The sequence below is a fragment of the Mustela nivalis genome (assembly GCF_964662115.1).
Source record: "Mustela nivalis genome assembly, chromosome: 8".
NCBI lineage: Eukaryota > Metazoa > Chordata > Mammalia > Carnivora > Mustelidae > Mustela > Mustela nivalis.
Window position 1 is genome coordinate 32770253 of NC_139027.1, and position 25543 is coordinate 32795795.

The window sequence follows — 25543 nt, forward strand, 5'->3', positions numbered from 1 at the left end:
TTGCTCGGCAGGGAGCCTGCTTCTCCCTCTGTCTCTGCCTGCCATTCTGTCTGCCTGTGCTCGCTCGCTCTCCCTCTCTCTCTCTGACAAATAAAATCTTTAAAATAAAAAAAGAAAATATGTTACCTAAGTATCAAGTGGGGCCAGTTTTCTCCTCAGAATTTTTAAACTAGTTCCAAAGCATGTGGGGAACCCTCTTTTCTATCATTTGCTCACCCTGACGATGAAATAAACAACATTGCTTTTCAGCTCGACTGGCACCTTCAACACTGGGCTCAGAAATTGTAATTAAAAACAATTTAGAAGACTGATCTCACAGTTTACTCATGGGAACAAGCACATCTTGTTCCAATCGCATTCCTGTAAAAAAGCCTCCCACACTACCGCTGAGAAATTTTCAAAGGTCATGATTAAAGTTGAGCTCCTACCTTGTTTTGCATGTGGTTCTATACGACCAAGCCACCAAGCATATGACTAAATTCTATTCCCAGCCTCATTTCACGGGGACAGGTCCATGTCAACCTCTGAACTCCAGAGCAGATTTTGGACTCTCTTTGAAAAAGTTCTGCCAATATTAAACAATAATAAATACAGACTCTTAACTTGAGTACATGGCTTGGCAATCTAATCTTCCAGCTGCATGACTATTAAGCTCATCCAAACATATGTCACTTGCTGTTTTGATGCTATCAATAATAATATAATGATTTCAAACATGGTGTAGAGTAAAAGCATACCAAGAGTTAGTCAGCAATCTCGAAAGAAATAGACTAAGTGGAGGTAGATTGATTGTTTAAAAAAAAAGAAAGAAAGAAAGAAAAACAAAATCATACCGAACAGAAAAGGCAAAAGCCGCAGGATTAAACACTTATTACCACAATTCTAAGAATCAGTAAACAGAGGCAAATACTGCGTACATAAAAGTGTATGGACTTAAATGCACAAAATGTTCATGTCTTCATTTTTTTCTCTGTGTTTTTTTCAGCTTTACTGACTTCAGCTTTACTAGAACTGACGAATGAAATTGTAATAAAATATGTACCATGATGATTTGATATACATATACACTGTGAAAAGATACTGACCATTGAGTTGGTGAACACAACTATCACCTCATTTTGTGTGTGTGAGAGAGCATTTAAGTTCTACTCTCTTAGCAAGTTTCAATTTTACATTATCAATTATACTCACCATACTATATATTAGATTCTCAGCCCCTAGTCATTTTATAATGGAAAGTTGATACCTTTTATTTAAGTAGCCTCTCTCTATTTTCCTTAATCCCAGTCCCTGGTAACCATCATTGTATGTTCTGCTTCTATTAATTCAACTTTTTTTTTCTTTTTAAGATTGCAGCTATAAATGATACTATGCAGTATTTGTCTTTCTCTAGCTGGCTTAATGCACTTAGCCTGATGCCCTCCAGGTTCATTTATGTTGTCACAAATGGTAAAGTTTCCTTCATTTTTAAGGCTGAATAATATTCAATTGTATATAGATATACCAGATTACACTTGTCCATTCATCTATCAACATTTGCATTAGCTCCAGACGGTGACTATTGAGAATAATGCTATTGTGAACATGGAAGTACAGATACATCTTTAAGACAGTAATTTTGTTTCCTTTGAATATATACCCAGAAGTGGAATTGCTGGATGTTATGGTAGTTCTATTTTAATTTCTCGAGGAACCTTCCCATTATATTCCATAGCAACTATGCCAGTATACATTTCCACCAACACTGTACAGAGTTCCCTTTTCTCCATGCCCTCAAAAGCACTTATCTCTTATCTTTTTAATAAAAGACATCCTAAAGGTAAGAGGTGATAACACATTGTTGTTTTAATTTGCATTTCCCTAATATTAGTGATGTTGAGCATCTTTTCATTTACCTATTGGCCATTTGTATGTCTTTATTTGTGTGAATTCCTTGCATATTTTGGATATTAACCATTTGTCATATATGTGGTTTGTAAATATTTTCTCCCATTCCATCAAATGCCTGCTCATTTTGTTGATGGTTTAATTTGCTCTGCAGAAGGTTTTTAGTTTGAGGTAGTTCCACTGTTGGATTTTTGTTTTTATTGCCTTTGATTTTGGGGTCAAATCCAAACAAACATGGCCAAGACATCAAGGAGCTTACCCCCAATGTCTTCCTCTATGACTTTTATGGCTTCAGATCTAACATTCAAGTCTTTAATCCATTTTAGTTGATATTTGTATGTATGGTATAAAAGAAGTCCAGTTTCATTCCTTTACATGTGGATATCCAGCTTTTGACTAAAAAGGCAATCTTTTCTCCATTGTATATGCTTGAATCCTTTGCCAAAAATCAAATGACCATATATGCATGGGCTTATATCAGGACTTCTGATTCTGTTCCTTTTGTGAATCTATACAGGTTTTTGCTTTGTGATTAATGTTTAGAGAAAACATCTTAAAACTACAGAAGTCTATGTCAGGGAGTAAATGTGGGTTTCTTTAGAGTCATCTTTTTTATACTTTTTGGGTTTCCTGGCTCTGGACATCTGTTTCTCCCCCTACTTTAAGGAGGTCCCCAGCCATTATTTCTCCCTCATTATCTCTGTCTTCTCCTCTTGGGAACCTTATGATGCATATATTGATCTGCCAATAGTGTCTCCTAAATCCCTTATGTTATCTTCACTCTTTTTCATTCTTTCTCTTTAGGCTACTTTGAATGGATAAATTCCACTACCCTGTCCTTGAGTTTGCTGATTTTTTTCTTCTTGGTCTAGTCAGCTTTTAAACCCTTACATTTTTCAGTCCAGTTACTATACTCTTCAACTCTATGATTTCTTTTGGTGCTTTTCAAACTTTTTAAAATCTTTGTTGAAATTGCTACTTTGTTTATGCATTGCTCTCCTGACCTTGGTGAGCATCTTTATGACCATTATTTTGAACTCTCTATCTGATGAGATCTGTTTCATTAACATCTGTTTCTGGAGAGTTATCTTGTTCTTTATTGGGAATATGTTACCTAGTCCGTTCTCTCTATAAAAGAAGCAACTGGTGCATGGTCCTGAGAAAAGATTAGCTCACCAATAGTCCAGTCACTTTCTTTACTGAAGGCTGATGATGACTCACATGCGTATTAACCAACAAAACTAAGTAGATAGATTGGAACTTCATTTTCCTTATAATTGTTTCTAAATAATTCTAAATAATTTAACAATTAAAATCTTACAAATGGGGAGGATTATAGGAGGGTTTATTTGTGGGTAAATACTACAAGTAAAAAAGGCCTTAGTAGATAGATTCTATGTAATCAATTGCATAGAACGGATTGCAAAGATAAATTAAAAGAACCATTTCTTCCTTCAACGCCAACGCATGATGTTAACAGTACATTTCAATAGTATCAGTACAAATAGTATCTTCATTATTGAACAAGTTCATACATCTAGTTACTCTCCCAAGTACTTTGTGTACAAGAAATAAAACCCCTATCTGAGAGGCTACAATGTAACTATTCAACTTTAGCCTCATCAAAGTTATCATTTATTTTTGGGAGGCATTTGACTTGCCTACTGCTTCACTAAGAACTTCATTATCACTAACTCACTTAATTATCATATATATTTCATATATTCTGTTACTATTTTCATTTTCCAGATGAGGAGTTAAAGCCTGTGGTAGACAAAGTAACTTGCCCAGTGTCATACAGCTAGTAAAGAGAAGACAATTTCAAACTCTTATTTGTATGGTTCTGAAACTCATGGTCTTTACCATCTTTGTAAGGATGTGTGTGTTGGAATATGTCCACCTTTGTAGAAATAAAGAAGAAACTGCAGCACAGTTTACTAACATCACATCCAACTACTTCTGAGGACTTTCCAAATGTATTCAAATAACTCCTAGTCTTCCAACTCTCAAACAAATGAAATGGTTATTAACTCTCTATAGCAATGTAAGTGTCTTTGTGTGTCTTTATTACTTTATATTTGCTCCTACAGTGCAGTCTGGTTCAATCTGGTGGCTGTTAACTCTGAATCTTTTCTTTCTTTGTTTTTATTTATTTATTTACGATTTTTATTTATTTACTTGACAGAGAGAGACAGCGAGAGCGGGAACACAAGAAGGGGGAGAAGCAGGCTTCCCGCTGAGGAGGGAGTCTGATTGGTCTTGATCCCACGACCCTGGGATCATGACCTGAGCCAAAGGCAGACACTTAATAACTGAGCCATACAGGTGCCCCTGAACCTTTTTTCATGGAGTATTTTTCCAACCCTGGAAGGCAGGTAAAGGAAGGTGAGCTGTAAACAATGTAATTGTTTTTTCTTTTACTTATTCAATGTCCCTATATTAAAGAATCTCTAAACAGATCAATGTCTGCCCTGGACAGAGGATATAGATGTGCAGTTTTGTGCAGTTGTGAATGCAGAATAGAAAGTAATTTGGCTACAGAGTTCACTCTTTTTCAGAAAGGCCTCAAATCCATGGAGCATGTTCTAATGTGAAGTGCGAGCTTTTGAAGGCCCAACAGAGTTTCTTCTGATCTTTTTATTCTGTTTCAAGACATATCAAGAAATGGTAGTGAAATACCACTCCTCATGTTGAATTCAGGAAGTCTATAGAGCCTTAGGCTTTAATCAAATGTTAGGATTAAAATACAAATAATTAGCAATTTAATTTTTTTTTTAATTTTTTATTTTTTATAAACATATATTTTTATCCCCAGGGGTACAGGTCTGTGATTCACCAGGTTTACACACTTCACAGCACTCACCAAAGCACATACCCTCCCCAATGTCCATAATCCCACCCCATTCTCCCAAACCCCCTCCCCCCAGCAACCAGTAAGGAAAACTGCATTCTGCTATGTAAGAATTTGCTGAGGGTGTGCATGTTTGCAGAGCAGGTTGACTCATCACTAGTGATGTACACCGGGGCATAAATGGTAAAAAGGAGATAGATAATAAGAAACAAAATGCAATGGGATATGCAGTAGTCTCTAAACTAAGGAACTATCATATATTTAATCCCATTTTCCTTCTTAAATCACCATGTAGATATGAGGAAACCATTTCACCTTAGTTTCTCCCCTGTGGGAGAACACAAGTGCATGAGAAATATGAGGGGAGGTATGGCTCATGGAAACAGTCACAAAACATTTGGACAGCTAAATAGTTCTAATATGAAAAAAATGATAAACCTACATATGGGTAGATTAAAAGACTTTTATCTGATTAGAACAAAAAGTAGGTTCAAATCAATACAAAGAAAAAAATTGTCTTGGTGATGATGTTGTTATCTGAAAATCTTCTATTCCTGGTGGTCAAGTGGTAAGAACTATAAAATGAATATGCAACTATGTGTGAAACTACAGCCGTATCAGATAACTTGCATTTTTCCTATTGAATATGATCTCTCTCCCTTAAAGATGTCCTTACTCTTTAGACTATAACTCTGGTATCATCTCAGCCAAATATCACAGGATACCCTGAGGAGAATTGGGTTATTCTCTTTTGGGCCTCTAGAACTCTCTCTGTGCCTGTCTCTTGTAACTTAACCTAACTTGAACTGCTAATTTTGCTTCTTTGAAAGCAAAATTCTAAAACTGCGAGTTCTTTGGGGTTTGAAATTTTGTTTTGATTATTTTCATTCCTAGCACCTAGCACAAGTCTGAATGCATGATTGGTCGTGATGATAAAAGAGATGGAAGAAAGGAGAGAGGGAGAAAAGGGAAGAGCAGGAACTGAAATGGAAGAAATAAACATCTCGAAAGGTCTCCAAAGAGGGAGAAAGAGTAACTCTAATCTCAGAATTTTTTTTTTAAATAGGTATAGTCCTTTTTCTACAATAAAAGGAGAAACTTGGCCAATGGAAATCTCCTTTTCTAGGTTTTGCTTCATGCAGAAATTGCAAAGCATACACAAAGGAAATACAGTGATTTTATTATAAAATTATCTAGTCATATATATAAAAATGCCTAGTCTTTCAACAAGCATGTGGTGGACTCATTTATCCCTTAAGTATCATAAAGAAGATGTATGAAACACATGCATTACATATTATGTAATAGTTTTGTAGTACTTTCCATTTAAAGCATCTAGATCAAGCATCCATGGTGAAGAAATAAAAACATAATGGAAAAATAATATATGTGTATATAAACATTTGATATATCTATACTCATATGGATATACATATGGATTAGTATAGTATATATTTGAGTGACAATATTAGTATGACTCAAGATACCTTACACATTCCTATGATATGATAGTATATACGGGGAACACATATTTTTGTTGAAGTAGAAACTGTGAAATAATAATCATCCTAGTTTTACATTTAGGAACTTGAAACAATCCTTGTTTTTCATAACAGATATTAGCAATCTCAACTTTTCCCTATTTTTATAACTCAAAAACAGAGAAAATAATTAGAATCAAGTATTGCTTAATAGGAAATATAACCTATCTCAAACTAACTGTTGGAAAGAAGAGAAAAAGTTACAAATGTTCCGCTTAATTATACATTGTGACACTTATTGGCTGAACTTTCATTTTTCTAAGGACATCATGGAGATACCCATGTCAAAAATTTGATTCTCCTTTTTGAGGGATCAAAATGGTGAACTAGATATTTTTTTGGAAGTGAAAATTGTTCTCCAAAAGAGCTCTATCACCTTATGACTCTATCACAAAGTACAAAATTTTGAAATAGATATATTTATAATTTTAGCTCTTAAATTTACATTTTGGCCTATTTTGAGTTAATATTTTATATGATGTGAATTTCATTCTTTTACATCTGGATATCCATTTATCCCAGCACTAAAGAGATTATTCCCTCCCAGTGAATGGTCTTGGTACTGTTACGGAAGAAGCTGAACTTAGAAAAGTGGATTTACTCTTGTCTAAGTTAGATCACCTATTGCTAACTATTTGTGTTATTAAAGAATAAGTTCAAGGGAAAATTTCCACTTAACATTCTAAGCATCGACTGGTGAATGACTATTACCAATAGAAAAATCAGTCAACTTTAGAAGTACTTAAAAAAAAAAAAAAAACTGATCTAACCATTTCACTTTGGTGATTTATTCTAGGAGAAGTTAATTCTATAAAAGCAGTAGGCAATTAGGTATGGAGGAATGTATATTTGAGCTCCTGACCAAAAAAGAAAAAAAAAATTAAACTAAAAACTGAATGTTTCTGTAAACTAACAGTAAAGTGATCTTAATCAAATTTTTGACCCTCAAGCAAGGAATATCTTTCCTCAGAATATATAAGCAACTCATGTATAATTTCTACTGACAATAAAGTTACAACACAGCACACATCTCTGTTATCAATGCCATGACTACTTTAAATGTGAAGGTCATGACACAAAATACAAGGTGACAAATTAACTGAAACAATTTTGATAAATATGTACCACCATACTTTACCAAGATCTGAATATTCATCAAACTGTTACTATATTTAAAGTAGAACCAGTAAGCAAAATTTGAACTTGTCTCCTAAAAAGGATTCCTGGAATCATTCATTATGAATAAATAAATTTAATTTGTGTGAATTTGTCTTTTATTTAGTATTTTAAATTCTTCAACTGTAGTTAACACCACAGTGAAATGAAAGTTCTAATCTCCTTAATCAGAGAATGAGGGAAGTAACTTTAACTTCTCTCTGGAGTAATGATGGGCATGTATGTGTTTGTGCATGTGTGTATGTGTGAGTGTGTTGTGTTTTTTTTTTTTTTTCTTTTAAACTAGGAAGAAGGGTTTTTTTTTTTTTTTTTAGATTCTATCCATTTACTTGACAGAGATCACAAGTAGGCAGAGAGGCAGGCAGAGAGAGAGGAGGAAGCAGACTCCTCGCTGAGCAGAGAGCCCGATGTGGGGCTCGATCCCAGGACCCTGGACCATGACCCGAGCCGAAGGCAGAGGCCTTAACCCACTGAGCCACCCAGGTACCCCGAGTGTGTTGTGTTTTAATTGTTATTATTGTTGAGTAATGAAGACTGGCTTAATAAGGAAAATAGAGAACTGTATTTTTTTTTTAATGTGTTGATATACATGTGGTTATATGCCAAGAAAAATTCAATAACAAATGATTAGGTTGGAAACTGCAACTCCTAATGGAGATTCAAATATTTATTAAGAAAACTCAGTGGATTTTAAAATTAGTATGTATTATTATTTAGGTATAACATGGACATACTTACTAGCTTAAGTACTTCTAACCAGCATAAATTAATGTATTCACTGGACACCTACAGAAATAATACCTCTGCCTGATTTTCTTTGATGAAGTAACTAATTCATTAATTACATATTAATGCTCTCTCATTGGTATGGAGAATTGGTAGTTAATATAGGAAAGCAACACTGCCACCAAAATGTCTTTCCATATTTATCTGGCAACACAAATTGCTCTCTAGATCCTAAGATAATTTTAAAATAAAATCAATCAGGTGTTTCTTTTTCTGAAGTTACTTTTTTGTATTTTTTTCTGAGACAGTATCTAGTGGCACAATTCTCAGCAAGACCTGCGTAATCTGAAGCCAAAACAACTACTCTATTATTTCAAAGTCTAAAGTTTTTAAATATTCTTTCATCAATTTAAAGAGGAAAATGTCGTTCCCTTTATTCCATGTCTAAAGTGACCCTTCACTTTTCCAACCCTGTGATAACCCTGTGGTTTCTGATGTGAATATCAACAATCTTAACACTGACTTTAAGCTTTGTAGTTTGAAGTGGTCTTCTTAACCTCATTCCAGATATTAGCATTTAGGAAAAAAGGAAGTTGGGTTAAGGTAAATAAGAGAAATTGGGTGATGGACTAGGCTGACCAATTTAGTCCGTATTGGTCTTCCTTGCAGTACTGGCAGACATATGATCAAAATGAACAGTGGAAAGTCAAAGGAAATTTCCAGGTGGGCTTCTGGGAAAGATTTATAAAAGGGATAAACCCAGCTGACATGGAACTTTGGATTTTTCTCCTTGTTCTTTGCCTATTATTCCAGGGGAACAGACATAATGCTTGTAGGAGCAGCAGTCACTGTCTGATCATGAGAACAAAGACCATACGCTAAATAAATAAATAATTTAAAAAAATTTAAAAATGGCTAAACATGAAATAAGAAATTAAGTCCTTGGGCATTTGCAGTCACCTTGGAGTCCAACTCCAAACTTCTTGTTACTTAAGAAATTAAGCTGCTCTCTGTTTAACCAACTAGAGTAAAACTTTGTGTTTCTAGATCTAGATATAATTCTAAATTATACAAGAGATGGAGTCCCTGTCCCTACCATATTTAAAGAATTTATTACAAAGCTTTTGAGAGTAACCTCCACTATCAACCTTTGTTCTGGTCTGAAAGTGAAAAATTGTTTCTATCTATTGGTCATGCCCAATTGAGACATAAAAAATAAATCGTACTACACTTACTGGTCAGTTAAGGCCCCAACTCAGGGAACAAAACACCTGTGAGAATGCAGTAGAAAGAAGCAAAATGCAATATAGCATTTTGTTATAGGAGTTTCCATAATGTCTGGCTTTGAAAATCATCAGGGCTTAACTCGGGGAGAGCTGGAGGGTGACAGGAAACTGAGTCCCTGCCCTTAAGGAGCCAGCACACTAAATAACTTGGCTTTAGACACAGCATAGAAGTAGCAGTTTAAAAACTGACTAGGGCATACAGGAAGGAGATTTATTGACTAATTTTAAAATGGGTGCCAAAAGGGGCAGAGATGTGCTGGAGATTTCTCAAAGAGCAAAAGTGCTGGCAAGCACCATTTTTCTTGCTTCTTCCCAGCTTAGATAGCTGGATACTCTTAGGAGCAAATTTTAACACTTTCCATCTATCTTGTGAGCACCACATGACCTGCCCCACCCAACATGCCCACCTCTGCAGATGTCTCTCCAAAGTGGCTCCTACACTCCCACACCTGGCAGGCAGCTCCAGCTGGTGTCACTCCAAAGTGACTCCTGCCCTGAGAAGGGGGAAAGATAATCCCACACATCAACACACCCGAAGTTGCTGTAGCCAGGCCTCTCAACTGGCTGTGCAGGTTGTAAGCCCTGCCCTTTGGTGTGCCTGCATCTGTGGCAGAAGCTAATTGCAGACAGCTAAACTGACTGCCAGTGCCATCCAGCAGCAAGCCTATGATAGTTGGAACCAAGCCTCTCAACAGTGTGGGGAGCAACCTCTGCCCAGTGTGCCTAAAGTAGGCAAAGCAAATCATCATAGCTGGCTGGGTTGAAGGCCAGCCATACTCACCATTATGCCCACAGCAATTACAGCTCAGCCACAACAGCAGGGCACACACAACCCACACAGGGGACACCCTTGGAGCATCAGTTTTGGTGATAGTGGCAGGGAGGGGCAGGTGTACACTTATAGGGTACACAAAACCACTACTTTCACGATCAGGAGACATAGCTGACCTACCTAATACACAGAAACAAGCACAGAATGAGAAAAAAAAAAAAATGAGGAGCTAAATATGTCTCAAGTGAAAGCACAAGAAAAAGTCACAGAAAAAGACCTAAGTGAAATGGAGATAAGTAATATGCCTGATATAGAGTTGAAAGTAATGGCCATAAAGATATTCACTAGACTTGAATAAAGAGTCGATTAACTCAGTGAAAATTTCAATAATGAGATTTAAAAAAGTAAAAAAGAATCAGTCAGAGCTGAAGAATACAATATCTAAAATGAAAAATACATTAGAGGCAATCAACAACAGATTAGAGGATGCAGAAGAACAGATCAGTGACCTGGAAGACAGGATTATGGGAAGCAACCAAGATGAAGAGCAAAAAGAAAAAAAGAATAAAAAAAATGGGCCTAGGGTTCAGGGAACTCTATGATGTCATCAAGTGTGATAACATCTGCATTCTAGGGATTCCAGAAGGAGAAGACAAAACAAAAAACAAAAACAAACAAACAAAAAAACCCATATGATTTCACTTATGTGTAGTAGCTAAAAAAAAGAACAAAGCAAACTGACTTCTTAAATGTAAAGAACAGGGCTCTCTGCTCAGCAGGGAGCCTGCTTCCCTCTCTCACTCTCTCTCTGCCTGCCTCTCTGCCTACTTGTGAGTTCTGTCTGTCAAATAAATAAATAAAATCTTAAAAAAAAAATGTAAAGAACAAACAAGTTTTCATGAAAAGACCTATCACTTCCACATTAGATTATTTCTCCAGACTTGGGGAGAAAATATTTTTGGTTCATTCCTCTGAGATTCATGTTAATATGATAGCAATGAAAGATGAACACAGTAGATTAAAACTCTTGTAAAACTCTGTCTCCATCTAATCCCCACCTTCAGTTTCAGTTCCAGGATCTTCAGGGTCCTTATATTTTCTGTTTTCTCCTCCTACTCCAACTCTAAAATCAGATCAAAGATCAATGTAAAATCTGGATCTGACTTGCTTAGCAGTGCTAGAGGGTCTTTACCAAGAGCTTCTAAGTTAATGAGGAGAATAGAACATCACTAACATGTCTCAAACCAGCACATAGGTGAGCTATAAACTAACATGAGTTCTTACAGCATCACAATAATACAATAGCTTCCAGTATTACCATCCATTTGTAACCTCCTATCTGAATTTCTGATGTCTAGGTTTTCCAAGTTGTAGAAAGAAGAAAAGAAATAGAACCATGTTTTCAACCATAATTAAATATTACAATTGCCTTGGGGGTGCTTCTTTTAAAAAAATGATCCCTGAGGCCCCAATCTACACCAAAATTTCTTTTTCTGGTTAAAAGCACTTTATTGATTATAATATCAATTCACAGCAACATTTCACAGAATAATCCTATACAAATAATGAATCACTGTGCAAGAAAGATCCAAGAACACTGTTAGATAGTGGTATAAGTCCATCATTTGGTTTAAAGGTTTTATAAGATAATGTCATACTACTGACATTCAGAGTTGACTGGCCACACGTTTGCAGAAACTACTGCAGGTAAAGAAAAACATTTTAATTAGCTTAAAAAATCCACTTACATGTGGATGCCTTTGGATAAGAATATGCAAATTCTAGTGTTCAGATGCTTCTTTGAAAATAATAGAATAAAGCCCCATGTATAAAAGAGAGAAAAAGCTTGAGATGTGGTATTTATTTTTTAATTAGACCAATTTTTATATGCTTTTCCAGATGGTTTACCTAAGCAGATAAGGTTGAAACCCTTTGGGATAGAAAGAAGCTAGAAAGCAGCTATTGGTATTCTTGGCATTGGTTAAAGTTATGAGTACACATAACTATGGTTTTGGAGTGCTAGACCACTTACCTTTTAGTAAATGTTTCCTGTCTTGATCTGCTTAAAAATCACTCATTACTCCTAAGATAATAAAATTCCTAAGAATCATTTTCCAGCCTCTTTAATCTCCCATAGGGAATTTGTGGTCCAGCCATTCCACATTGTTTCTTGTCTTATTCACCTTCCCCACTCTATGGTAGCTCCTGGTGAGCATGGACAGTTGCTTCTCATCTCTGTAGACCTGCTATAAACCAATGCCAGACACGAATAAAGAACTCAAAAATAAGTCCAGAACTATGTGGGTTTGGATGATCATCTCAGTTGGGTCAGTAAGGCAATCTGAAATGAGGCTTATATAATGTGTTTTCATGGGCAACCATCAACTTGAAGACATGGGGAGACAGGGAAGTAGATTTACTCATTCAACATTTATTGTGAAACTCCCATAAAGCAGACACCATGATAAGGCCTGAGGACACACTATGAAAAGGATGTTAGTTGCCTTTGGGGAACTCATATTTCCATGTGTGTCACTTATACCTACTGAAAAAGATGCAAAGACATGAGAAAAGCATGCTATGGTTCAGCATAAGAAATATTAAATACAGACACTAGATTAATTGTTTCTCATTTATGCTTAATTATCATGCAGTAAAATAATATACCATTAAACATATGTTACATTAACTTTGCTGTAAATCCTATGTAATTAGAACACACAAACCTCTGCTAAGATGTTTTTAGTATTTTATTTCCTATATAGGATGTCTGTCTACAAACAAATTGATTCAACTACTTATTCCTGGGGACTCTTCCATAATTCACATAGGGAATTTTACCCATCTATTAAGAAGGATATTTCAGAGGGGTTAAATAAATAAGAAAGATGAATTAAACAAAGTACCTCAGGAGGAAAAGTAGAGAATTTGATGACGGTTAAATAATGGATTGGAGATGGGAATAAAATGGATTTGAAAAAATTGGGAACAGAGGATAGGAGTTTTGTCCATGTATATAGTAAACATCAGCTATTGAAAGGCACCCGTGTAGTATTTTTAAAAAGGAAAAATATTTTCCTCCCATCATGAATTATTCCTTTTTCCCTGTTTCTAGGCAATATGCTATAATCAGAGCTTCCAGGGATGGCAGCTTTGACTGAGTTATGGAAAAAGGGAAGGGGGAAAGACATCAGAATGTCTTTGGCAAAAAAATAGTTTATAGCTACCCAGGACCACACTATGTTTAATAGTTTAAGAAAAGTGGACAGAATCACTTAAAAGGAGAAAAAAAAAGTAAAAAAAAAAAATCCTCTAATATTCCATGAGTAGAAATGTATCTCTTTGAATATAGAATACTGTGTTTTTATTTTTCAAAGTTGTGTCAATTTCCACAACTCTGTGGTTTCTATCTCATAGAATCCAAGTTCTGGATTAATGGGAGAGTGTAGGGCAGAAGTGAGCCTGGGCACAGAGCAGGAGAGGACAATCCAAAGACAAATGTGCTTCTCTGGCCAGGGATCAGATCTCTCCCTCGAGGGAAAGCTGACCTCCTGCAGCGGACCAGCAGCTAGATCAGCTGCTTGCTGTCCTTTGACAGATCAAGACCATAAACCAGACACTCTATAACAAACCAACTCAAGCTGCCACTCTGTGCCCTCCCAGGACTGCTTCTGATTGAAATGAATTGCTTAGAAAAAAATAAAAAAATAGGGAAGCACATGTCGGAGCTAGAGATAACCGGGCATGGAAACGGAGATGGAGGCGCAGAGCGCTGGGGCCGAGGACGGCTTCACCCAAGTCACCCGCAAGGGTGGCCGGCGGGCGAAGAAACGGCAGGCTGAGCAGCTGTCCGCCGCGGGAGACGGCGGGGACGCGGGCCACATGGACACAGAGGAGGCCCGGCCCGCGAAGAGGCCCGTTTTCCCTCCCCTCGCGGGGGATGGATTCCTGAGTGGGAAAGAAGAAACAAGGAAAATTCCAGTCCCAGCTAACAGATACACGCCATTAAAAGAGAACTGGATGAAGATATTTACTCCTATTGTAGAACATTTGGGACTTCAGATACGGTTTAACTTGAAGTCGAGGGATGTAGAAATTAGGACTTGTAAAGAAACCAAGGATGTTAGTGCACTGACAAAAGCAGCTGATTTTGTGAAAGCCTTTATTCTTGGGTTTCAGGTGGAGGACGCACTTGCCCTCATTAGGTTGGATGATCTCTTCCTAGAGTCTTTTGAAATTACAGATGTGAAACCCCTAAAGGGAGACCACCTGTCAAGGGCAATAGGAAGAATCGCTGGCAAAGGAGGAAAAACCAAATTCACCATAGAGAACGTGACACGGACACGGATAGTTTTGGCTGATGTGAAAGTTCACATCCTTGGCTCTTTCCAAAACATCAAGATGGCAAGAACTGCCATTTGCAACCTCATTCTGGGAAATCCTCCATCAAAGGTTTATGGCAATATCCGAGCTGTGGCTAGCAGAGCAGCAGATCGATTCTGATTTCAAATCAGAGACCTTTTGTCTTTGGACTCTAGAGAAAAAGCCCTTGCCCTCTGCACATGCTTATGAGAAACCACACGAAGAACTTTTCAGTCACGTTAAGCCTCCATCGCTTCTTCTGTTCTCAACCAGAAGCATCAACAGAAAGGTTTGATAATATTCACATGCAGCAACTTGAGGATAATTCCCCTGCCTGAATTTATTATCATTATTGTACTTATACCTTAATTATAATTTGTCACTTCATTTTAAATAAAAGATTTACATAGTTAAAAAATAAAATAAAAAAATAAAAAAATAAATAAATAAATATAAATTTAAAAAGCAACACACAATGCAAATGTCTTTGTCACTGATGTTGACACTGTGGCTCTAAAATTTGGGCTCACTCTGCATCTGGCATCTTTTGGAACATACACAAAAGAACAAGAGCATGAACATGCAGGGCTCTGTTTCACTTGGGGCAATGTAATTTACTCTGTGGGTATCATGAAAGCAAAATTAGAAAGAGATGAAGGCTTTGGATAGCCTGAGAGGCCTGTCTACCCTTCTGTGCTTTGGATAGCCTGAGAGGCCTGCCTATCCTTCTGTTTGATTGGTTTGCTTTTCATTTTCTGAAATATAACCTGGGGCCTTATAACCAACTTGCTGCTTCAGTTGAAATATGCTCTTGTCACTAGGAAATATATTTCCAATTCCCAAACAGAACTCGCTGGACATGTGGTACAATTACATTCTGAAGCAACATATACATTTGACGTGTTGCAAGTTAAAAGAGACATGTTCTCCCCCCTTGTGTTAAAATAGAATTGAAGCAGAATATGATCAAAGGTTTATATATAGTAACAAGGAAGTACATGGTAAAACTCTTGTTCTTCCCACAAAATTCATCTTAGGGAATCAAATCAGAAATTACTTTCTTTCACAATAGAGATATGGTGCTTTGTGGAATTGATGCCTATGAAAACAATGGAGCACGAACTAGATTCTGCAATACACATTTAATGGATATAGATTTTCTGACCCAGGAGATAGACTCAACAAATGTCTTCAGTGACATGGGCCCAGATTTTAGTTGGCTAGTCTCTAGGAAATCTGTGTGTGAAGGATTTGGAGAAACTGGACAAATACTACCTCAGCTAATCCAGTTTGTAAGGTATGTTGCTACTGTGTACCTTTGATATGATTTGATGAGAACAGCACTTTCCTGGTGTGGTCTCCCTCCCTCAAATCCATAAGCTCAGTTTAAAACATCAGATCATTCCCAACTGAGGGATGTTCTACAAAGGACCTGACCATTACTCCTCAAATCAAGGTCATGAAAACAAGGAAAATCTGAAAGACCATCACAGCCAAGAGGAGCCTCAGAGCATGAGCCTAAATGTAATGTAGTGTCCCAGATGAGATCCTTTGACAGCAAAGGACACTGGGTAAAAACTAAGACAATATGAATAAAGCATGGACTTTGGTTAATAATAATGCATTAACATTGGTTAATTCATTGTGGTAAATACACCATATTAATGCAAGATGTTAATAATAGGGCAAAGTGGACACAGAATATATGGGAAGGAACACTACCATCTTTGTAGCTTTTCTACAAAACTAAATTTATTCTAAAATTAAAGACTTGTTCAATGTGAAGCTTTTATTTTTTTGTACTAACATTGTATTAATATGCAAAATTCATTTTACAGATGAGAAAATTGAGGTATACATTAAATGGTTTGAGCCACATGGCTGCAATACATGGAGAAGAATAAATACTTGGAATCAAGTCTGCTCTCTTCCAAGGGCAAGTCTCTTTTGACCATGGCCAAGCTTCTTAAAACTGTTTGAAAATACATTCTAACTGGCAACTCATAATAGTTTGGCTCACTAACTCACTTCCTTCAAGTATTTGTTCAAACCTCACCTCCCTCCAATGAATCTAGTCTGAATGCTGCCTTTAATATGGCACAAAACTCTTGATTCCCCTTAACCTCTCCTGCTATCTTTTCCCATAATGTTTTTCATCCTCCAACATACCATATAATTTCTTTAGTTATTATCATGCTTGTTGTTGATTATCTGTTTTTCCTCACTAGAATATAAGTCACAGGAAATGACAGAACTTTATTACAGTCACTGATATAACCTGAGCACGTAAAACAGTGCTTAGCACACAGATTTTTAACAAATGTCTGTTGAATGACTGAATCAACCAATCTCAGCCCAGTCATATTGCTGGGGAAAAGCCTTCTGTTAGTTGAGCGAGGACTTTGCATTATCTCTGTTCACGTGATTCGTTCTACAGAAGTGAAAAATTATTTCATTTTTTTCCAGCCTCTTCATTTTAACTTACCTGTTTTAGATTATTATGTGCCCCAACCATCTTTGCCCTACCTTGGTCATTTTGTACTTTTGACCTTGCAGTCCTCTGAGTCTTCCTCCTAAACTCACATTGCTAAAACTAACTACACACACAGAAAAGAGGTAACAAGTGCTGGTGAGGGTATTGGGCACTGTTGGTGGGGATGTAAATTGATAGTCATTATGGAAAACAGTATGGAGGCTCCTCAAAACTGTAAAACTAAATCACTTCTGGGTATTTATCCAAATGAACTGAAATCACTATCTTGAAGAAATATTTCCCCCATCAAGTTCATTGCAGCATTATTCACAATAGCCAAAATATGGAAACAACTGTCAAAGGATGAATGGATAGAGAAAATGTGGTCGGTACACGTAATGGAATATTATTCAGCCTTAAAAAAAGAAGGAAAGCCTGCCCTTTGCAACAACATGAATGAACCTGGAAGACATTATTGCAAGTGAAATAAGCCAGAAAGAGAAAAGCAAATAACAGTGTGGTCTCACTTATATGCGGAATCTAAAAAAGCAGATCTCACAGAAGCACAGATTAGAATGATGATTGTCAGGGGCTAGAAATGGGGGAAATGAGATGCTGGTCAAAGGATAGAAAATCTCAGTTATAAGATTAATAAGTTCTGTATAACATTGTGACGATAGTTAATAATGTACTGTATACCTGAAATTTGCCAAGAGGGTAGATCTTCAGTATTCTTACCACTTACAAACATAAAAATGTAACTAAGTAAGGTGACAGATATGTGACCAGCTGGATTGTGACAATCATTCCAAATGTATACATATACCAAATCACCAAATTATATACCTTAAATATATACATTAAAAAAAGATTTTATTTATTTACTTGAGAGAGGAAGAGAGAGAGTGAGCATGAGCAGGAGCAGAGGGAGAAACAGACTCCATGCTGAGCAGGGAGCCGGATGTGGGGCTTAATCCCAGGAACCTGAGATCATGACCTGAGCTAAAGGCAGATGCTTAATTGACTGAGCTACACAGGTGCCCCAAATATAGAGTTTTTTAATTGTCAATTATATCTAAATAAAGTTGGAAAATAGAAATATATATCAGCTAAACTCTTACTATTCTGAAATAAATTTCTGAATATCAAAGATCCTTAACTTTTGATATAGTCTGTAAAATTAAGGAACTCAGATCTTATTTTTTCCCTATATTCCCTAAATATTTGTTTGTAGGAACTGATATAATCACATGGATGAAGCCTAAAAAGGTCTCCTGTTTCTCTTCTTTCACTCAGATTGCTTTGCATTTCTTTTGCTGTTGAAATTAAAGAACATTTCCCAGCAACATGGCAACCCTTTTCCTGTTATACCCCTTTTCTCTTGATGCACATGTCAGAAAACCATAAATAAGAGTGCCAGATACATTGTAAAACTCTATGTCAAAGAGATTAACCAATATTTATGCTATGTATTTTCTATCATGTCATTATTTTTGCAGTTGAAAAGGAGCAATTTGGGTTTAAAGGGAGAAAGGATCCCTGTCACCTCACTTTGCTTGATCAGAGAAATTGTATGGAAGCCATTGCATTTATATGCAACTATAAAAATATTTCCAGAACTAAATTTGTATCTGAAGCTTGTCTCCTATACGTCCCTTCCAGTGTAGTCAGCTTAGTGTTTATATATTATCAAAGCCCCTCCACTCACTGTCAGAATCTAAAATGAGGCTATTCTGAGTACAGGACAAGGCCAAAGTGTAAGACTCTCCAGACTATTTGCTACTGATACGAAAAATAGAACTTAATGATCTATAAGCTTTTTTTCAATTGTTAATATTCACGTTCATGCATTTAACAAGTGGTTATTGAGAAATTACTACACAAAAGATTGTGAAAAGTACTGTGGGAGATACGCAGTTAAGACAATGAAAACACTGCCTTTAGGTAGCATACCTTGTAAATCTCCACAAATAAGGCAGGTAGAAAGTAATGCAATACAAACAGAAGAAAAGAAGTACAATATAGGATATCTCAGGAGGGAGAGGAAGAAATAAGGGGGACCTACTGGAGAAGTTTGAATAAGATCCTTATGGATGGATAGTGTGAAATCGGGGTGACTGTGGTACGGAAAGACCATGGAGATGCAGTCTCACGAGGGAGGTACTTATTAGACATGAATGCCTGGGAGAAAATGAAATCCTGTGAGTACACATTTAACACAGCAAGGAAGCATATGTAGATGAAGAGAAGAATGGGTAATTGAGAACTCCATGAAAAATACCACGTTTAAAAGAATGACAAAGGAGTGGATACCATTAATTGGGCCAAAATAGAAGGGAAATCAGAAAGGTTAGTTTCCTCTATATCAGAGGAGAGAGTCTAAGAATGAGATCAGCAGTGTTAAATGTTCAAAAGGAGTCTATTTAGTGAGCAGTCAAATGAGCCACTGGATGAAAGATTTTTAGTTCCCTGGGAAATCTTATCAAGGTTGATTTCAAAATTAATGAAAAACCTAAATTGAAATGAAGAGTAGAAGAAGCTAAAAAAGTGAAAAATAATTAGAGGCTTAGCTTAAGTAATGTGTCAGTCATAACAGATGGCTCGAACACAAGGTAATGCTGCGGTAAGCTTTTCAAGCACGAAGGCAGTTTGAACAACCTACAGACAGAATGGAACCACAGGTAAGTAAAGTATGAAGACATAATTAAAGAAAACTTCTGAATCAAGGGCCTGGGGAAACTGAGAGGGATAATTGAGTACATAGGTTGAGTTAGCATTTGGAGAGGAAAAGCCCCATGGCTTCCTCTGAAATAAGAAAATCATATATGTGCTTTTAGGGGAAGGAAGGGACAAGCACGTCAACAGGGTTCCATGCAGATTCCATTCATTTTTCTCTCTGAAGGATAAGACCTCCTTTTTCCCCTGAATGAGGAATTTAAAGGAAGAAGGCTATAGATACATGATAAAATTTTGTAGCAACCCCTAAAGAAAAGGCAAAGACAGTCTACAGCATGTCTATACTTCTTTTGCGTCATTTGCAACAACGCAAGTGACATATTCATAACTGTTCTTTGGGAAGACTATCTCAGCATGATGTACTATGAATTGAGTAGAGTTAAAACGAAGGGTGGTAAATAAGTTGGAAAACTACCGGAATATTTCATACAAAATGCAAGAGTGTTTTATTTGGAAGTATTAATAGTAAGAATTAAAAGGAGTAGGCATAAACCATGCAGAATTTGGCTATCATTTTTTATACTAAATGCTATATCTACTATATCTACTATTTCATTTATTTTCACCTCTTAGAGAAGTTGATAGAATAAGTTTTGTATCCTACAAACAAAATAAACAAAATAAAATAAAATAAAATAACTTTCTAAGAAAATACAAAATCAATTGTAAACCAGAGCTAGGACAAACTTGTCTTTACTATCTATCCATAAATTCTTTTATTAAACTATATTAAAGTCAATATCTCTCTTATAAAAATCATTTATCCATGGCTGTGACAGAAGATTTCAATTTTATATGGCACTCATTTTGCAATAACTAGAGGCAAAGAATTCAAAATTAGCCCTAACCTGTTCTCTAAATTTAGACATTGTGACATTTGTCTAGATTTTTTAAAATATAAATGTGAACTCTGACATATATTCCTATCTAGTAGAATACAAACATTTTTTTTTCCTTTAGGCACAAGTGAAAGTGGTAGAATAGTTACTATTTCAAACAGTTGAGGAAACATCAAAATCACCCTAGTCCAATAGAAAAACTGATCAGCTATCTCAAACAACCACACATTAATAAGCCAACTAAACTTAAACAAACTAGTTTAAAGTTTACATTTCCCATTCACCAATTCACACATACACAGATCTCAGTACTCTTTTGTGTCTTGTGAGATGTAAGGGTCCAAAAAAAAATTAGGATTGCAAAAATAAATGGTCAAATTATCGAGCCTTACCAACCTTACTGACAGATCATGTTTCTACTTAATCTCCACATATATACTTTGTCCTAAGCACATTACGTTGAGCTCAGTGAGTTTTAGAATGGGCGTATCTACCTGTTTTGCTTGTTTACAATGTCACCAATTGTAGAGTTCAATGACCTCAGTGGGTATTGTTTCCAGCCTGCCTGATATTCCTGGAAATTTTCTGGAAGCAAACTTCTTTGAGAAGGGGTTGGGTTGGAAGGGACCTGAGTCCTTCCCAGAGTTTTTTCATCTGGAGCTTGGAAGGAAGCTCCCTTCCTCTTTCACCTGAAAATGTAAACTCACAATGTTAGGAACATTATCTCCACTTAAGATGCACATAAGATACAGCCAAAATAGAGAAGCCAATATATTTTTTAAAGATTTTATTTCTTTATTTGAGAGAGAGAGAGTGAGCATGAGAGAGAGCAAGGGGGGAGGGGCAGAAAGGGAGAAGCAGACTCCCCACTGAGCAAGGAGCCAGACATGGGACCAGACATAGGATTCCAGGACCCTGGGATCATGACTTGAGCTGAAGGCAGACACTTCACCAACTGAGCCAACCAGGCACCCCAAGAAGCCAGTACGAAAGGACAGACACAGAGAATCTTGTTGATATTCTGTTCTTAGCCCAGTGTCTCCAGACTTAACTTTAGCCATTATTTTCCCCACAGCTTATATATCAGCTTTTCAGTGGATCTCTAAGACCAGAAAAACTACCAAATAAACCTTCCCATTGGGATTCACTGATAAGTAAACGTAGTGCTAAATCTGCTGAAAGTTGAGGGGAACTTACTATAACTTATCATATTGCGCAGAGCCCAAGAGCACGATCCCCTAAGGCAGGCAGTCAATTTAAATCTGAACTCTGTGCTCCATTAATGCTTTGATTTGGGGAAAATTATTTAACACCTTTAGTTCCAACTTTCTCTTCTGAGAAAGAGGAGGGGGTCATGATAATAGTACCTATCTTGTAGGCTTACTCATTAAATGCAATGAGATAGTGATTAATAATTCTTATTAGAGTGTTTTGCACATAGTAAGTATTCAATAAAACGTACCTACTGATAATTATTAGTGGAATGTTCTAATTAATTAATGAAACATTTTGAGGTAACTCTCATATGTTATCTTTCCAAAAATGTTTCTTTATTTAAGTTTTGCTTTTGAAAATTTAACTTTATAATAGGAAATTAAAAGAGTATGTAATAAAAACAAATAGTACATTAAAATATTATTGCTATGTTGCAAGATTTTTCTTACATGTTTGGAGAAAAGAAATATACTTACCTAATATGTTTTCCAACTCAAATAAATTTATATTAAAATAAAAAAAAACGTACCTACTATTTTCTCTTATTTATATTGGTTGTCATTAGTGTTATTATTAGCAAATTAGGAGAAAATCAGTTATTCAGGAACTGACACTAACATTACTGCAATAAAGACAGTGCAGCTTAGTATTAGGAATCGTGACAAAGAGCGTCTTTTTTGCGTTAGTCATGTTTTGCAGAGAAGACATTATTGAACATTTCATTCTCTCCTTACGTCAAATAATTTGAAGATCTATATGTAAAGTGAAAAAGACAATAATCCAGTTGGCTATATCTCTGCATATCCTTTTTTAGTAATGTGTGTTTTCAAGAATTTTGCCCATTTTTTAAAAAATGAGTTATTTTTTTCATATGGATTTGTAAACGTCCTTTATTTATATTCAACACAAGTACTTTTCCAAAAATGTGTATAGCAAATATATCTTCCCACTCTGTGGTTTCTATTTTTACTGTCTTAATGGTGTCTTTTGATGAAGGGAAGTTCTTAATTTTACCAAGTGCAATTCATCAATCTCTTCCTTTACTGTTACTGCTTTTTGTACTGTTATTGCTTTTTGTGTACTGTACACAGAATCTTTACCTTCCATAAATATACGAAGAATTATACTTGCTACTTTTTAGAAGCTTTGTTTTATCAATCTTTCACCTTTTTTCTAACATCCAACTGCAACTGCTATTTTTGTGTGTGTGATATACAAAATAGGGTTAAAAGTTCATCCTTTTCCCCATATTGATTCCACATTGATTTCCACTAAATTTCTTGGTTATTCTTGACTCCTTGAATTTCTGTATAAATTTTAGAAAGAGCTTATCAATTTCCATAAGGCAAAAAGATCTCATGATTCTGAATAGTACTGCAGTGAATCTATAAGCAGCTTTTAGAAATTGTTGTCTTACAATATTTTTTGTTCAATCCATGAATGTGGCATATCCTTCATTTATTTAGGTCTTTAATTAATCTCAGTGGTGATGTAGTATTCAGTTAAAAGTCTTGCATAGCTTTTGTTCAATTTATTCCTACATATTTGATTTTGTTGATGCTACTATAAATAGTACATTTGTTACATTTATTTTTATAAATTGTATGTTGTTGGTATTTGTAAGGGCACTTAATTTTTTATATTAACCTTATATTTAGAAACCTTGTAAAAATCATCTGTAAATATAAATACTATATCTCTAGATTTTTTAAAAGATTTTACTTATTTATTTGACAGAGAGAGAGAGAGAGAGAGAGAGCGAGAAAGGAAACACAAGCAGGGAGAGAGGGAAAAGCAGGCTCTTGCTGAGCAGGGAGCTTGATGTGGGGCTCTATCCCAGGACCCTGGGTTCATGACCTGTACGAAGGCAGATGCTTAACAACTAAGCCACCCAGGAGCCCCACTAGATTTTTTTTCTAAGATTATTTATTTATTGGGGCACCTGGGTGGCTCAGCCATTAAGCATCTTCCTTCAGCTTGGGTCCTGACCCCAGGGTCCTGAGATCGAGACCCACATTGGGCTTCCTGCTCAGTGGAAAGCATGCTTTTCCCTCTCCCTCTACCTGCAGTTCTGCCTACTTGTGCTCTCTCTCAGTCTGTCAAATAAATAATAAAATATTTGAAAAAAAAAAGATTATTTATTTATTTGAGAGAGAGCTCCCCGCTGAGCAGGGAGCCCAATATGGGGCTCAATACCAGCACCTGGCAATCATGACCTGAGCTAAAAGCAGACATTTAACCAACTGGGCCACCCAGGTGCCCTTATATCTGTAGATTCTTAGTTGGGGGGGCATTTATTAAGTCACCAGATTATGAGTTGAATGGCATGAGAAACTCTGGAATAAGTCAGACACTTCAAATCCATTTTCTCTTTATCTTCTAGTCTTTCCTGGGAAATAGATGCACCTCCAATCCAGAAATATAGTAGTCATCAATGATAATTTTTTCCCCTGATTTTTCTATATCCAACCATCAAATTCTGTGGATTCTTTTTCTTTACCTGACCCCAAATTATCCCTTCCATATCTTCCTCACACTCTTGCTTTATTTAGTTTCGATTCTCATCATGTCCTGCCACTTCACTTAAAAGATGCATCAAACTCATTCCTGTCCTTCCATTGCATGCTTCCCATGAAAATCTTGTCATGACACTCTACTCTTTGTAGAAAATATAGTAAAATTTGGCTTTTATCTAAACATTTTTGGCATTAATCTGAATGCATATTCCTAGATGATAATTTGTATCCTGACTTAGAACATGATCTCCTGTAAGACTTTGTTCAGAGACTATTGGCCCATGCTCATATACACATTCATGTTGCCTTTTCTGCCTTATAGAATGTAGCAAAGTGTAAAATTTAAGCAGACATAAGCAAACAAGGCAATGTTTTTGACTAATTTGGACTTGGGGTCATAAACCTGTTTGATATCATTCAGGCTAGATTTCCTTTTAAAAAATATAAAAATTTTCATTCTTCTTGTTTTCTTTTTTCTTTTGATATAATTGGTCTTCATGACCTTCTCAGTGCAGAGAGAAGATGAAGTTACCCATAAGCTTTAAAATGATATTCTATTAATTCTGCTGTAGTGAGCAATAAATTTCTGAGCCACGTATTGAATAATGTCAAGATTTTGAATAAGCACATCAATTGAACTGCGTGAAGCCTTGCATTAAACTTGTGTTTATCCTAGAGTACAGAGACCTGAAATCTAACTCCAAAATTCTCAGTGACCTTAGAAGGCTAAGCCAATAAATACAGTTCAGTCTGTTCCTTACATTAACAGTTAAATTATCAATATCTTTGATATTTATAGGGATATTGAAAAGTGTGTATGTGTGTGTGTGTGTGTGTGTGTGTGTGTGTGTGTGTATATATATATATATATATATATATTTTTTTTTTTTTTTAGCAGAAAGTGTCTCTTTATTGTTGCTCAGAGTTGTGACATCATCTGATAACAGAGGCTTTACTTTGGGGTCATGTTTCAGAAAGTGGTCAATTTTCTGTTTCTAGAATTGCTGTTCTTCTCTTCGATCTCCTGCTGGATTTGTAGGTGTTCAGAATGGTTTGATAAACTATCTAGCTGATCTGATACCTGATGTCATCTCAGCCTGCTACTCCACCCCATTTTTTTTTTAAATGAAGTGTTTCTCTTCAGTGAACACATTTCTAACTTG

At 36.0% G+C, this 25543-nt stretch overlaps 1 pseudogene across 1 annotated transcript; it reads left to right on the forward strand.

The window, feature by feature from the left end:
* Window positions 1-13955: 13955 nt before the first annotated feature.
* LOC309871884 (RNA-binding protein PNO1 pseudogene) lies at window positions 13956-15052 on the forward strand (annotated as a pseudogene). Its single transcript has one exon. The product of its transcript is annotated as an RNA-binding protein PNO1 pseudogene (transcript).
* The last annotated feature ends 10491 nt before the right edge of the window (window positions 15053-25543 follow it).